This window comes from Megalobrama amblycephala, linkage group LG4, assembly GCF_018812025.1.
Source record: "Megalobrama amblycephala isolate DHTTF-2021 linkage group LG4, ASM1881202v1, whole genome shotgun sequence".
Lineage (NCBI taxonomy): Eukaryota > Metazoa > Chordata > Actinopteri > Cypriniformes > Xenocyprididae > Megalobrama > Megalobrama amblycephala.
The window spans coordinates 38,774,029-38,790,598 of NC_063047.1; the positions used below are offsets into that span (position 1 = coordinate 38,774,029).

The 16,570-nt window shown below is 36.9% G+C and overlaps 1 protein-coding gene across 2 annotated transcripts in view; it reads right to left on the reverse strand.

The window, feature by feature from the left end:
• Positions 1-16,570, reverse strand: part of kiaa0825 (KIAA0825 ortholog) — a 188,106-nt gene that overhangs the window by 81,825 nt on the left and 89,711 nt on the right. The gene's annotated exons all lie outside the window — the stretch shown is intronic.

Below are 16,570 nucleotides of genomic sequence, written 5' to 3' on the forward strand. Positions count from 1 at the left end.
ACGAGACTGTCAGGGTAGAGAAGAAATTGTTGAATATTTGTCGTTATTTTTGTTTTGCTTTGCACACAAAAAGTATTCTTGTTGCTTCATAACATTAAAGGGTTAGTTCACCCTAAAATGAAAATAATGTCATTTATTACTCACCCTCATGTCGTTCTACACCCATAAGGCCTTCGTTCATCTTCGGACCACAAATTAAGATTTTTTGATTAAATCTGTTGGCTCAATGAGGCCAGCATTCAAAGCAATGACATTTTCTCTCTCAAGATCCATAAAAGGTACTAAAAACACATTTAAATCAGTTAATGTGACTACAGTGCTTTACGAATCGAATCAGTGACTCGGATATCCTATTAAAGGGCCTAAACTGCTGAAATCACGTGACTTTGGTGCTCTGAGTCACTGATTCGATTCGTAAAGCTCCGAAGCAGTTTTTTTTAAATCGGCCCATCACTATATTGTTCAAAAGTCGTTATTTAGTTTTTTTGGCGCACAGAAAGTATTCTCATTGCTTTATAATATTAAGGTAGAACTACTGAACTCACATGAACTGATTTAAATGTGTTTTTAGTACCTTTATGGATCTTGAGAGAGGAAATGTCATTGCTGTAAAAGCAGGCCTCATTGAGCCATCAGATTTTATCAAAATATCTTAATTTGTGTTCTGAAGATGAATGAAGGCCTTACAGAACGACATGTGGGTGAGTAATAATGACATTATTTTCATTTTTGGGTGAACTAACCCTTTAAGGTTGAACCACTGCAGTCACCTTGACTATTTTATTATACATTGACATCTTTAATACCTTTCTGGACCTTGACAGAAGGTAATGACGTTGCTTTCTATGGGGGCATCAAAAAACGGGTGAACTAACCCTTTAACATGGACAGATTATCACTTTTATTTGCCGATATGTACTATACTATAATTATTGTGACGGAGAACAAGCTATCATACCAACTTGCTAACCAGACTCAAAAACCCACTTTCATACCAACTAAACAGAAAGAAAGAAAGAAAGAAAAAAAGAAAGAAAAAAAGAGAGAAAGAAAGAAAGAAAGAAAGAAAGAAAGAAAGAAAGAAAGAAAGAAAGAAAGAAAGAAAGAAAGAAAGAAAGAAAGAAAGAGATTATTCCAGAGACTGTTGCTTCTGAAGATGAATGCAGTGTGTCTTCTTTTCTTAGTGTTCTGTCAAAAACAACTTGAGCGAACATAGCAGACTGTCACATCAAGACAATCCGCAGCAGAGCACTGAGCAGAATACTCTAACCCTGTTACACTTAGCTATCATACTATCACACTAAAAATATACCTACAGACAAGATGAAAATTATGCTTATGTGAGTTCCAAATAGAAGTCATGCATATATTACATTATCATTATTATATACTGTATACATCATATAAGTTTGGGCTTGGTAAGATTTTTTAAAGTTTTAAAGTCTCTAATGTTCACCAAGGCTGTATTTATTTGATCAAAAATATAGAAAAAAAAATATTTTAATATGTAATCTATTCATGTGATGGCAAAGATTTCCAGCAGCCATTTCTCCAGTCTTCAGTGTCACATGATCCTGTTATGAATCATGTTATATATCTGGGATCTCTGAGACCTCCCATGTATAATCAGGTCTCTTATGATTAGGAAAAATAATTATCAAAGTTACACCTTTCAGATATGTTTCAAGAGGTAAAATGGCCTTGGAATCTGTAAGGCCCCAAACAGAACGTGAGGGTTAAATCCACGCTATATTTGGCGAATCACACAAATTTCCCTCAGAATCAGTACAGAAACTGCGAAATCTGCAAAAGTCTTCAGATCTGGGCCTGGCTATCCGGTTACCTGTGCACACACTTATTAATTAGTGTGTGGTGCTCAACCAGAGAGGTTGCAGAAGGGCAGATGTGGTGACAGACCTTCTCCTCATCAACCATGTCTGAGCAACCTTCATCCTTCCTTCTGTCCTTCTTACCCACCTCTGAGGGGCAGAGTTTGAACGTGGCCACTGAATGCCAATGAAAGACCCAAGTGCCCTCAGCTTTCAGAGAGCTTGCTGACCATCTGCCCAGGGGCCAGAGTGGCACCATGGCCCTTATATCAGTCAGGGCTAAGGGCTCAGGGGGATCTGTAGCACCTCTGCGGAGCACTGGGATCACCATCTAATTGACAGGATGACAGTCCTCAGTTCCTCTAAAGGTACTCTGAGACAGTGGCATTCAGGCCATGTAAAGTCAGCAGAGAGGGAAGGTCACGTCTGATCAGGGCTCCTGTGACAGGACCGTAGACATCGTATAGAGGTACAATTCACTAGGCCAAGACACTACACTCGTCAGAAGAATGAAACAAGTTACCAATGTCAGGTGTAAAACTGCAACACATACTCGAAGATCAGAGAGACAATTAAACCGAACTAAATTTACAACTTTTAGCCAATAGCGACACAAAGGGATAAGTTCAGCCAAAAATGAACATTCTGTCATCATTTACTCTCCACATGTCCAAATTCCAAAACTGTTTGACTTTCTTTTTCTGTGAAACATAAAAGAAGATATTAAGAATGCTGAATTTCATAGTATGGACAAAAAACAATTAAAAAAGAAAGTCATATAGGTTTGAAATGTGACAGAAGTTTCATTTTTGGGTGAACTATCACTTTAAATGTTGGTCATCATTGAAGCAATTTGAAGTGAGTACTTATTTTATAATTATATAAATCTATATACAGTAATATATGAGAATAATCCAGACTGATGGCAGATCATTTTAGCGTAATATATCCCTCCAATAGACGACACATTTCAAACTTTTCAAAGCAATTAACAGTGAAGGTTCCCTTGTGGTGAAAAAAAAAGAAGAAGAAGAAGAAAAAAAAAAGAGAAAAGAAACTGACACATCTAGCATTTCAAAGACAAAAAAGGGTTTAGAAAAGTGAAATACAAGCTTGTCTTAATGCTACCTTTACAAAACTTTTTTATTTATTTTTTTACAACATACAAAACTGCAAAAGTAACAGCAAATTGAAGTAAATTAAGCTTGAAATACTCATCTTAAACATCTATAACAAGTCAGCTATATTAAATGCAGGCGTTACAAATCAGCATTCAGTGCACTCCAAATGAATTACCGTTATAGGCCACTAATATTATCACTCTTATTTGTAAGGAGTTATGATTGCCTCTACTGAACCACACTCTCCTTCGCCATCCGCTCCAGCTAAAACTCTCCATCTCCATTTCCTTGTCAGAGCGTTTCACTGCTGCCCAGATTAATGCTGACAGGCAGGAATCCTTCTAATTATCTGTCCCTGGCCTGGATGCAAATGGCTGGGTTCTGGTGGCAGTGTGATGAGACTGCCAGTGCAGTGACACCGGGCCCCCAGCGTGGAAGCCTGTCACTGGCCCTCTTCCATCCAGGGACCACACAGTTTATTTATTTTATTATTATTTTCCACCTCTCAGGCTGGCAGGGTGGCTTTGTCAATCACAATGTGGAGAAGGCAGTGGGTGTCTGATTAAAGCTCTGCGCTGGGTGTGATTGAGCTGGTTGTGACGGCTGTAGATTAGGATCATAGATTATGAGCGATAATGGTACTTCACTAAGAAACAGAGGACTGGAAGTGAGAGAAGGGATTGAATTGAGTTAAAGAGTGTGGCATAATCAAAGATGTTGTGAAAGGAAAACTGATGGGCCAAAAAAAAAAAAAAAAAAAAAGCAGAAGCCCTGAAAAGCTGGAATAACAGATTATAAATAGTGGCTGTTTCAGCCATTTCAGAATGACTTTGGAAAGTTTAGTCAGTAACTAACTACCTGTTTGCTCGGCAAGTATAAACAAATAAAAAAACTAAACAAAATTGGTGGTCTAGATGGTAGCTAATTATCTATCTGATAAGAAAATGTATTTTTTTCCCAAAATAATACAAAACAAAGTAAAAAAAAAAAAAAAAAAAGTAGTTTAGATGATAGCTAATTAGCTTTCTGCTCAGCAAGTTCATGTCCTCCAAGCCAATAAAAACTAAAGCCAAAATAAATAAATAATGACTTTATAATAAAATAAAGCCAAAACAAAACGAACAATAGGTTGTTTAGATGGTAGCTAATGATCTATTGCTAAGTAAAATGTAGTTTAGTATTTAATTAGCTATCTGCTCGGCAAGTTCATTTCCTCAAAACCAAACCAATAAAAACAAAAAACAAAACATTTAATAGTCTAGATCGGGGTTTCTTAACTCGGTCCTGGTGGGCCACTGTCCTGCAGAGTTTAGCTCCAACTTTAGCAACAACCCTGCCTGGACGTTTCTAGTATGCCTAGTAAGACCTTGATTAGCTGGTTCAGGTGTGTTTAAAGGCCCCGATACATAACGAAATCGAAGAACGAACTGATGTGACGTCATTTCAAACAAAATCAGGCCAAAACGAAGTTCGTGTTGTGTTCTTTTTGGAAGTTCGATACGGCTTGCCAAAGCGAACTTTCAGGAAAAGTTTGCTCTAGCTGCAAAACACCTTCGTACTGCCATTGGGCCGGGATGATAATGTAATAGGAGGTGTGCGCCGAGGCTCTGCCTTCACTCGCTTTGAACTGTTCTCTGACTCATTTCATCAGTAGAGTTTGTTGAGGTAGGAGCTCTGCAGGTGAAAACATGAACATTGGATAGCCGATTTATAGTACAAAATGAAGTTGTGCTTCTGATGAAATGAGGCACTGACACTGTTTTTTCATGTTTGATACTGTAAAGCTGCTTGCTATTAAGCAATATATTGAATAAAGTGCTATATAAATAAACGTGACTGGAGTGCTAATTTGCAGAGCTCATGCTAACATACCTATGTTGTTATGATCAGATGCTTTTCTTATGCTTTCTATAAAAATGCTTGCAGTTTTTGTCATTTTCGCTGGTTATTTTACTACTGAGAAGAAAGTGTACAGCACGTATTTACATATTCATCTAAACGCCCGCTCTCAGCAGTGTGGGCGGCGTCAGATGCTGTATCGCTGCTCACGTATTTCGAACTACATTTTACTCCTAAACGAAGAACGGAAAAGAACTTTGTTTGAAGTATAACGGGGCCTTAATTGGGGTTGAAGCTGAACTCTGCTGGACAGTGGCCCTCCAGGAGCAGGATTGGACATCTCCGGTCTAGATGATACCTAATTAGCATGTTCAGCAAGTTGAGTCATACATTTAGGAACAAAAACAACAACAAAACAAACAAATAACTAAACAACAGGAAACAGAGCTCGGCATAAAGGACTGCCCGATCTGGCCAGTGCTGCGTCGTCATGAAAGTTTATCATTTGCACTTGTTTTTAAGTCTTGTCAAATTAAACATTCAAGTGATGTTTAACCATTCAGATTCAAGTGCAAGAATATGCGAAAGTGAACTTAAAGGTGCCATAGAACGTTTTTTTTTTACAAGATGTAATATAAGTCTGAGGTGTCCCCTGGATGTGTCTGTGAAGTTGCAGCTCAAAATACCCCATAAATTTTTTTTAAATTAATTTTTTTAACTGCCTATTTTGAGGCATAATTAGAAATGCGCCGATTCAGGCTGCGGCCTCTTTAATAGCTTGCGCTCTCCGCCCCCTCCCGAGCTCTCGACTCTATCATTGCATAAACACAGTTCACACAGCTAATATAACCCTCAAAATGGATCTTTACAAAGTGTTCGTCATGCAGCATGTCTAATCGCGTCAGTATGGTATTTATTTGGATGTTTACATTGATTCTGAATGAGTTTGATAGTGCTCCGTGGCTAAAGCTAACATTACACACTGTTGGAGAGATTTATAAAGAATGAAGTTGTGTTTATGAATTATACAGACTGCAAGTCTTTAAAAATGAAAATAGCGACAGTCTTGTCTTCGTGAATACAGTAAGAAACGATGGTAACTTTAACCACATTTAACAGTACATTAGCAACATGCTAACAAAACATTTAGAAAGACAATTTACAAATATCACTAAAAATATCATGTTATCATGGATCATGTCAGTTATTATTGCTCCATTTGCCATTTTTCGCTGTTGTCCTTGCTTGCTTACCTAGTCTGATGATTCAGCTGTGCACAGATCCAGACGTTAATACTGGCTGCCCGTGTGTAATTCCTCGATCATGGGCTAGCATATGCAAATATTGGGGGCGTACACCCCGACTGTTACGTAACAGTCGGTGTTATGTTGAGATTCGCATGTTCTTCGGAGGTCTTTTAAACAAATGAGATTTATATAAGAAGGAGGAAACAATGGAGTTTGAGACTCACTGTATGTCATTTCCATGTACTGAACTCTTGTTATTCAACTATGCCGAGGAAAATTCAATTTTCAATTCGATGGCACCTTTAATTCATTACTCGCACACAAAGAGCTGAGTCCCCAACAACTTTGTGTTTGCACGCACAGAAAACAGCTGCATCTTCTTGCAATTGAACGGAAAAATACACACACCAAAAGTGCCCGTCTTGGCTAGTATTCACTAAGCACTGTCGGTTATGGCTTAACTGGACATAAAGAGATGGTGGGCAGCATTCTACAAGTTAAGACATTTGTCAGGTGCGCTCGGCTCTGTTGTGCAACAAATCCCCCGCCATGGTCTTGTCAGTCATCTCATCACTTACTCTCGCCACGTGATTTGTGAACTCTGATTCCTGCAGCACTACATATGGCTCTGCAGCTCGTGTTGGATGTGTTGGATGTGCTGGATGGGATTAAAGCTTTTCTATAAAAAGCAAAATGACAGTGGAGGCGTAATGTAAACTTAGTGGTGGCATATTCTATCCTAATTTCACTCTCAAACTCCGCCATGGCAATATTGTGCAAGACAGCTTTTCACCAGCTTTTTCACTTCACATTTTAATCTCACGAGATCCACTAATATATAGCGTAATTAAAATGTACATGCATAGATGTGCACTTACAGCATGACATTTTCTACAGCAGGGCATCTAAGAAAGCAAAAAAAAAAAAAAAGCTTAATTCTGATTGTGAACATAACGGCGTTCAACCTAAACTTTATCTAAGCTGATCATTACGAGAGGTGAGAGACAGGGAGGAAGGAAATAATAAATTGATGGAAGAGGATTTGAGAGGAAAGGAATGAGGAATGAGCTGGGCCGGGTGGAAATGGTGGCCTAGCTGCTTGACAGTTGACTCTGTTGGATGTGACTTTCACAGTCTGCTGGCAGTTTGTGTGGAAGCCATCACATCTGTGACTCGGAGTTTGATTAATGAGCCTTTCAGCTCTTCTCTGCCATGTGAGGTGGGGCCACGGCCTTCTCCCAGGCTTCAGTGATTCACCCACCAACACACACACATACATGAACACACACACACACATGCAAAGTACAAGCTCTACGCCTGCCTCATGCTAAACAAAACCTCATTGTGTCTGCTAATTTCCAGCACTAGCCACCAAAACAAAGGCAAGATGATAGAGAGACACAAAGAAGCTTTCCCCACAGTCAGTCAGTCAGTCAGTCAGAGAACATGATGGAGGGGACTTGTTTGTGAAACTTAAAGGGGCCTTGGGAAGAAAAAAATCACCTGTAAAAAGTCACTAAAATGATGGGTTGACATGGTAGTGTTTGCTTTTTCCAGTAACACAGTGAAAATGTCCCTTTTCTCAGCCATGACAGATTCCCTCACCCAAAAAAGCAACAACAACAAACTCATAACACAAAGGTGGCGATAGCAATTACTTCTCCGCACATTGTGACGCTGCCTCTAGCTGAGTCGCTGCGCGTCTGTGGAAGAAGCCCTTGCATTCTGACACATTTGTTTGTATTTTATACCCTGGGAAAGAAAGCTAACCATATGGCCATCATTGGGAACAGATGGCATTTGCCCAATGTGAACGGCGGTGCCTATCACTGCAATTTAAAGCACTCCACTCCCCGCATCAACTGCCATCTTTCTCAACAGATACTTCACTATTGTTCTGCATGATAGAGGAATGACAGTGCAAGGCTGTAAAAGTTGACCTAGCCAATGTTCTACATAGTTTAAATTCATGTCTTTCAATGCAACAAGCAACTGCACAGAAGAGAACGGAGCAGACATATTTTAGCATTGTTTGTGGCTGTGATTTCAATAGTTTTAGCCGTGACCGAGAGCATTGCATTTGTCCAGAAGGTGCTTGTTAAGTGTGTCCCGTGGTATTTTAGAACACTGAAAGCCACATCTGGAGATTTTTACAGACCCATCCATCAGCAGGTCTTTTAATAGTGAAACAAGAAGTGTTTCAAACTAAGGAACAATATATTAAAAGTAAAAGCCTTTGGAGGAAAATGTTTCACCGTAAAGCTCACTTATGAAAGATAACTCATATACAAACTCTTGCTGTGACACCGGTGAAAGGAAATACACCCATAGGAGTGTTTACTAAAGTTGCACCCCTATCGACAACAGGACACTTTAATTTTAATGCATTGTTCCCATTTATCTGCGTCATATTTCGGTTTTGCGTAGATCAAATGGTAGAGCATTGCAATATATAACAATATGCATTCGTGTGATCATGCGATCGTGGGTTCGATCCTAGGGAACACATGTGCTCATAAAGTGTATATGCACTATAAATCACTAAGGGTGGGTTTAAGGTTGGGGTTGGTGTGGTCGTTAATAAAAAAATGAGTTTTGCTAAATGGAAATAGGACAAATGGTGTAAAAAGTCCACACATTGCATTTAAATGAACACGCATTTTGATTGGTAACGACGACAGACGTAACACGACACTGTCATTATTTTTACGCCAGCTATAGGGCGCATGACTTTAAAACGTAAATATAAGTCGTAATAAGGAGGACAGTCTCAAAAAAGCATGAATTTTTTGAATGCAACAGTTTATTAAGGCTTTTTGACAAAATATAACAAATAAAATAAAAAAAAAGTTTGCATATGTCTTTGTTGAGCATCATATTTTATATATTAGGCTTTTACGGCTCTTACACTAGGAGATTATGGAGCTTACACTCAAGGTGGAAAAAAAAACAAAAAACCTCGCAATTTTATTTAGGAGCCCAATCTGAGCAAAAAATATGCAATTTGGTGGAGTTGCTGAAATTTATATGGCCAAAAATTAAGATGAAATTCTGAACTAATTTTAACAGTATAGCAGAAAACTTACTTTATGGGTCAGATTTAGGCCCCGTTTTCGTTTTAAAACACATACGTTTTGCTACGGTTACCTTTGTTGTTTACAGTACGCCAGCATTTTCGAACCTGCACTACACTACACAACAAAAAACGCATGTAACATGATCGTTCATGCGCGTACAAGTGTAAACAGTTTCCTCTTGTGGATGTAGGTTGCTGCTGTATTAATAATGCTGAGTTTAATTGCACAATGTCTGCTAAAAATGACAACAAATCAAAGATTGCAGTTTACTCTGAGGATACTCAGAGTGAACGTGGTCAGCCACAACATCGTTTTCAAAAGTCTCCGTTTTGGTCCATTTATACTGAAACGCAACCCCGGCGTTTGCAAACTAAAACAGGGTCTGCAGCATTTTCGAAAGCCTCCGTTTTTGAGGTTTAGTGTAAACGACAGGCGTAACCGTAGCAGAACTTTTTAAAACGAAAACGCACTAGCGTAAACTGGGCCTTAGTTTGAAAACACCAGGGTTGCGTTTCAGTATAAATGGAGCAGAGCAACTTTTGGTTTAAGACATGCCTTTTTGGGCGGTAAATAGTGGCGCAAATACAACTAAAATGACTAGCACGAACCTTAGTAAATCACCTTGCGTGATTCATTTAAATACTCTCCTCCCATAAGTTCTGCGTCTGAAAGTGAAACTCCTACAAATGCATATGCAATAAGGTCAGATGCAAAAACAATACTGTCCACGCCTTTTCAGAGGTAATTTTTCACTGCGTTTTTTTAGTAAATCCTGACAGTAGTTTTTTAACGTCAAAAAATTTCCAAATAATGCTAGTAGGATGATATTTAACCCTTGTGCGGTCTTCGTTTGGGAATTACACTCAGGGTCTTTGGGGTCTCCACAGACCCCAGGCAACAAAATGTAATTCTGTAACAAAATAATTGTTTTTTTTGTTTTTACTCAACATTTGTGCAGGTTTTGGAGGATTTATCATATTTTTAAATGTATATGAATAAATTATTATTATTTTTTTAAATAGGTTTTTATACAAAAAGCTTTTTATGTAAAATTCACTTTATAAAAGACCCACATTTCTAAATTTCATTCATAGGGATAACATGGATAATTTGACAAGGTTTAGTGTAAGATTTTTGCCCATCTTTTGGAAAATGCAGTTTTAAAAGTAAAAAAAAACTATCACTTTTACCAGTAAATGCTGCAGAGCTCCACTATTTGCTATCTGCTATTTGACTGACTGAAAGACATCTTTTCACAAGTATTGTTCAGTTGGATTCATGTCTAAATATTACGAAATCACAATTATAACAATAAAAGCTACTTTTTGTCAAAGTTTAGTATTTTTTGTAATTAAAAAAAAAAGGTTTTTCAATATTGTTACATTGTGATATGACCCCACTTTGAAAATGGAAAAAATCTACATTTTTGAGAAACTTATTTGTTTCAGTACAGTATATTTTTTAGATATAAATCCAACAAAAAAAAAAATGTCTGAAGATGTCTTTCAGTCAGTCAAATAGCACATAGCAAATATTGGAGCTCTGCAGCATTTCCTGGTAAAGTGATAGTTTTTTTTTTTTTTTTTTACTTTTAAAACTGCATTTTCCAAAAGATGGGCAAAAATCACTAAACCATGTCAAATTATCCATGTTATCCCCATGAATGAAATTTAGAAATGTGGGTCTTTTATAAAGTGAATTTTACATAAAAAGCTGTTTTTGTATGAAAACCTATTTAAAAAATATATACATATATTTATTTATATAAATTTAAAAGATATGATAAATTCTCCGAAAACTAAAAATATTAATAAACAGAGTAAAATTACATTTGTTTTTTAAAAAACAATTATTTTGTTACAAAATTACATTTTGTTGCCTGGGGTCTGTGGAGATAGCCTGACTACGTCAGACTTCCTACTTCCGCTCAATTTCATTTCGCTTCTGTACTCAGTCTGATACAGCGTCAGAGCTTTCTGTTTGCCAACGGTCTGGAAACAGCCGGGCCAATCAACGAACAGAGGGCGGGCTGAGAGCCGTGACGTAGATGCTAAGCGCCGAGTTTTACATTGTAGGTTAGAGCAATCGAAACCCGAAACGACCGCGGAAATGGGAAACGAGACACGGGATGCAAACTTCGGGATGCATTAACTTCGCATAATCTGCAAAAGTCGTTTACAGCCATGTTCACTCCGGTATTTCGCTCGCATCATCATGTGTTTACAACAGGTTTACAGTGGAAGTTCAATCATAGATTTGAGTTCGATGCATGATGTCTGTACTTCGATGCGGCTGTACAGGAGCATAACATACGTCATAACTAAACGTATCTGATTGGCTTACGGGTAACCAATGATTTTAAACTTCAGACAAGCGCCCCCTAGCGAGAGAGAAAACACTTCTCTATTATGCCATTCCAGACTCTGTCTACGAAGCAAAGTGAAGTAGCAGAGTCTGGTATTACCAGGCTACTGTGCAGACAAATACCAAATACCCTAATTGTGCCTTTTTTTTCTACACTAACATAAAAACAAGATATCACTCCAATTGTTTTTTTTTTTTTTTTTTTTGTCTTTAAATTTGTAGATCTAGAAAGTATTAACAACTGTACAAAGTTTCATGTCATTTGGACAAAGAGAACTTTATTTTTTATTTATTTATTTATTTTTTTAATTTGAGCAAACGTCATTTGGGGTCTAAATGCTAGTTTTATTATTAAAGCTCTGTAGTTTTTTTTTTTTTTTTTATTGTGTGTGTGTGTGGGGGGGGATAATACAATGTAATAAAATGATGATTGAGAGACCTCAAAAGCCTGATGTATCATAGCTGATACATTTTAACATGATTTTTCTTAAAAAAAACAACAACAAACAAACAAACAAAAAACCTTAGTTACTTCAGTCCACTAAAGGTTCAACTTGAAATATTACTAACAATATAACAATTATTCTTATTTTTCCATTTTTTTAAAAAAATCACTAAAGATGATATAAAAGATTGTGTACAACAGGTTTTGTGAAGTTTTGATCATGTAGATAATTTAGAAGCCTTGAAAATTGGAGTATCAAATATGATATGGAAAACTTTATAGGTTTACAGTTTAAAACATTTATTTTAAATTGTAATATTATTTCACAAGTTTTTACTGTAATTTTTTTACTGTAAAGAAAATGCAGTCTTGGTGAGCATAAGAGACGTCTTTACAAAAACATAAAAAAAAGAGTGTGCGCAGAGACAGTAAATGGCAAAACAAATGCAAGTATTGCCAAATTACAGAACGCTACATGGAGGAAAGCCAGATATGTATCAAATAGGAGTATCCTACAGCAAATGTATTATAAAATGTACCAAGAATGCAAATCTGAATGTGAACACAAGCACAGATCATTGAACCTAGGTGTTATTGTAAAGCCTTCCTGTCACCAAGCACTGTATCTCTGGCAAAAAAGTTTGTGTGGGTCATGTCTAGAAGTTTGCTGTAGCTGTCTCTCGGGGTGTCAGGTGCTAGTCTGAGGAAGAACAGGAACATTAATCAGTCGCTTTCTGCTGAAAAGCTCCATTTGAGAATGATTTATGACACTGCTGGCACAGACAGCCAAATGACAGGTGACAATAAAGGACACCCACACCTGTGTAAATCTTCTCCCTCTCTCTCACACACACTCCGAGAGGGAGAATGGGAGGACGGAGTTGAGACCGCATTATGGAGCACGTCTCATTTATATGGAACCAGATGAATGTACTCCTCATAGAGCCACAGAAATATGTACTAATGTTTAAATGGATAGTTCACCCAACAATTCTGTAATTATATACAGTGAATGTCAGTCCAAGCCCGTAAGATGTTATTATCATTATATTTTATTTTATTTTAGGACACACAAATGTTTTTTTTTTGTTTTGTTTTGTTTTTTTTTTTTTTTTTTTTTTCCCATACCAAGGTACTTCTCAGTGATCAGGGGCTGTCAAGCTCCAAAAAGGGACTTTTAAAGTAATAAAAAATAACCCATATGCACTACATTACACATCACGTGATTTATTTGAGGAACAGTCCAAAATTGAACTCATCAATCATGACCAAACATGATAATTTATATGGTTCAAAATAAAAACAGAATATTCTGAAATATTATTTCAATTTAAAAAGGCTATCTATTTGAATATGTTTTAAAATATATAATATATTTATGTCATGGTAAAGCTGTATTTTCAGCATCATTAGTCCAGTCTTCAGTGTCACGTGATCCTTAAGAAGTGATTCTAATATACTGATTTGCTGCTCAAGAAACATTTCTTAGTATGTTGAAAACAGTTGTGCTGTGAAACATTTTTAGCAGGATTTTTTTAATGACTAGAATGTTCAAAAGAACAGCATTTATTTTATTTTATTTTATTTATTTATTAAAAAAAGAATATAAATATAAAATAAAAATATTCCTCTCATAACCTGACACCACTAAAAAATTACTGAAAAGAGAGAAGTTGGAGAGATCAATATGTTCAGATAAAAACAGCTCAGAACTCTCAACGCTATTCAATAGACAGCAAGATCGCAAAGTTTCTGCATATAGAAGACCTACATATATCCTCAGTCTCCAGAGAGGATCTCTAGTGTCTAACATTTACTACATGACCTATTACTGCTTTTTCCATTCATTAGGACTTGTGTTACAACTACTTTCTCTTGGCTTTGTTCTAGTTTTTTCACCAGGTTTCCCATTAAATTCACTCACTCATGGACATTCATGGGGAATCCACAAGTTTTCATTCAAGAAGCTGTTTCATTTGCACATCACAATAGGGAAGAAAAGACTATTGCAACATCCATTTTATGCCGACTTCAAAGACTTCAATTGTTTTTATATGAATCAAATTCTGATGACCTTACTCATGTCAAGTGGGCTTAGAAACATGAAATTAGGTGACATGTAAACCCCAACTGGAACTTAATGACTAATAATGATGTTAATGGTTTATGGACCCCGTTTTTACAAACTAAACAATACGGTATGAATCTCTATGTTTCCAAAGTGCATTCTAGCTTCACCTTATGTCCTTCACCTTACTTTCTTTCATCCCTCTTCTGAACCTCTGCTCGGCCATGAGGGCAGGTGCTCCATCATTGAGTTACTGAACATAGAAAGATGCTCTCAGAGGTTCCACCCCACTGTGAAGGAAACACTAACATCTGGACGCTCTCCAAGTTGGACTGGGCAGGTGATTTGCCAGGTACGCAGAAATAGGTCCATGTTCTACTGACCTGCTGCACTACCATGTGGAAACTACAGAATCTAGACTGTGTGGTAGGGGCATTGGCAATGAGTCCCAGATTTGACACAATTCCCTATCAAAAGTTCTTAATTTGATCCAATCCACTCTTCTTTAATTCATATAAAACATGTGATTTGACATTAAATTGTAAGTAAATAAACTACTTAAGATAAAAACAATACCCCGTTCAAAAATACCCTGTTCTGTGACAGCATTTAACTAAACCTATTCCAACAATAATTGTATATTTATTATTGTATATTAAATGAGTCAATAATTAGTATGCCATAATTATGCTTATGTATCTTTTACAACCTCACTGAATAATAAAAAAAAGTACCTGTAAAAATATACTTGGGTAACAATTTATTTTAGTGTCTTTGTTACACATTACATGTACTTATTATAGTAATAACAGTAAATTATGCATATTTAGGAGGTGTTTTTGAGTTCATTATGTTAAAGGGTTAGTTCACCCAAAAATGAAAATGATGTCATTAATGACTCACCCTCATGTCGTTCCAAACCCGTAAGACCTCCGTTCATCTTCGGAACACAGTTTAAGATATTTTAGATTTAGTCAGAGAGCTTTCTGTCCCTCCATTGAAAGTGTAGGTACGGTGCACTGTCCATGTCCAGAAAGGTAATAAAAACATCATCAAAGTAGTCCATGTGACATCAGTTGGTTAGTAAGAAGTTTCTGAAGCATCTAAAATACATTTTGGTCCAAAAATAACAAAAACTACGACTTTATTCAGCATTGTCTTCTCTTCCGGGTCTGTTGTATATCCGCTTTCACTCCACAGTGACGCTCCATTTTCAATGGAGGGACATAAAGCTCTCTGACTTAATCTAAAATATCTTAAACTGTGTTCCGAAGATGAACGGAGGTCTTACGGGTTTGGAACGACATGAGGGTGAGTCATTAATGACATAATTTTCATTTTTGGGTGAACTAACCCTTTAAGTAGGTCATTGTATGGTATTTTGTAATTAATGACATTCAGATTATTGAGATTAATGATTGATTGTATTGCCTATTTTTGTCATGTGTGCTGTTAGGGCTGGGCGATATATTGCATGAGATTGTCACGCGCATTTCGTCAGTAAAGCCGGTTCCCTGATTACCGCTAAATCGCCATCACCTGCTTTCAAATGGAGCGGCATTTAATAGACAGAGCCGTAGTTCACTGACAAGCCACGCAATATCGCGTTCATTATCAAAGGCGATTCATCTGCGATATGAACGCGATATTGCATGGCTTGTCAGTGAACTACGGCTCTGTCTATTAAATGCCGCTCCATTTGAAAGCAGGTGATGGCGATTTACCGGCTTTACTGACGAAATGTGCGTGACAATCTCATGCGATATATCGCCCAGCCCTATGTGCTGTCTTGATTTTCTGTTGCAGCTGTAACACCTTAAAGGTGCTATAGAGGATGTTTTGTTTTATACATTTTTGCAATATTACTTGAAACTGTCTATACTAACTGATAAAAGACTATTTATTAGGTGCACTGAAAGGAATAATATTAATCCATCACTGCCATGATTGGGCAAGAGGGCCAATCCGCGCGCGTCTCTTACAAGGAACGTAATGGCAGTGATTGACAAGTCAGAGGGCCAATGATCACACAAACGATTGGCTGATGTTTTTAAGGCCCTACCTCGTGCACAGATGATGTATATTGATATTATTCCTTTCAGTGCACCTAATAAAGAGTCTTTTATCAGTTAGTAAAGACAGTTTCAAGTAATATTGCAAAAATGTATAAAACAAAACATCCTCTATAGCACCTTTAATTTCCCCTCGGGGATCAATAAAGGAAGTCTAAGTTACATGTAACTAAAACAAACCCTAGTCATAACCCTAACCCTATAGTAAGTAGCCTACATGTTGTTAAATAATAATATCAGTACATAAGGACAATTTAAAATAAAGTGTAACCTATACTTGTCATTTATATATATATATATAATTCATTCATTGCAAAAAAAATGATTAAAAAAATCGAAATGGGACCTAAAATATAGATACACTCTTCCACTTTTTCCTGAAATAGGAACAGGCTACAATTATTGTTTAAGAATTGATATTCGATCTGTGGAATAAAATCTTGTTTTACTCAGTGGTTGAAACTGATTTTCTTTTGACAAGCTGTCAAACTAACACTGAACTCACTGC